The sequence below is a fragment of the Pinus tabuliformis genome, chromosome 7 (genome assembly GCF_031772625.1).
Source record: "Pinus tabuliformis cultivar Carrire ecotype Pingquan chromosome 7, CPIR1, whole genome shotgun sequence".
NCBI lineage: Eukaryota > Viridiplantae > Streptophyta > Pinopsida > Pinales > Pinaceae > Pinus > Pinus tabuliformis.
Window position 1 is genome coordinate 1,479,902,050 of NC_142293.1, and position 948 is coordinate 1,479,902,997.

The following is a 948-nucleotide window of genomic DNA, read 5'->3' on the forward strand; positions in this document are numbered from 1 at the left end:
AAATTGAGCATAGAGTGTAGTTAAACAAAGTCTAAGTTATTCATTTTTTCTGCTATTTTAGATGGTGACATATGTATGATATGAGCATATATCAATGGAAAACAGAGGTAGAAAACACTTATTGGGTCATGTTGCAGCACAAGAATTCCATATTCATTCTTCAAAATAGTAATAACACAGTAAACAATGCATTCTCCAAGCTTTTCAGTAGTCTTTGATTAAGGAAAACATCAAGTATACAGAGCGAGTCTCTAGTGGAGCGAATCAACAAACAAACCCTTTAAATAGTAAATTAGGGTGGTTTTATAAGAAAAATATCTACAAGAATAAGATCTAAGACAGATATGATGCAATAAGTGTTTTTAACCTAACATATGCTTGAAATAAATGCCCAAAATATCTATCTAATGCTGCGCTAGGGGCAGCTGCCTCAAAAAATGAGTAACTATGATGTCCTTAGAGCCCTGTGTCGGTATTTGGCCATAACTGTTTTTTGATTTCTACAGCGTTGCCCTTAGGTGGCCTTATGCATTAACTTTGATCAGGTGAGCTTTGATGGCCCAATACTGCTTTATTGACTTTGATGGGGGCCTCTTAATGTTTACCTGCTTTGGAAATACTGATTTCCACCAAAAGCACTGACTGATAGTCTTTGCCGCTTCCTCTGATACACTTACACTGAACCTGGGCTCCTTGTTGTCTTCTGAATGCCTTAAACTGTCCCATCGACATTTTATGGCTGCTGTTCGGCCCTCTGTTGCCTTAAGAACTGTCTTTGCCCCTTTTCCGAACCTATGTGAAGAAATTCCTGTGAATTAGCGAATTTCGGGCCCGTTGGTAGCCGAGCCACGAGAGGGCTTCCATTTTGGCCTATTTCTCTTAGCGATGTGCGATTAGCGCTAAGCGCTAATTGCGCATCAAAAACTGCCTCAGTTTTTCATTCCGGGC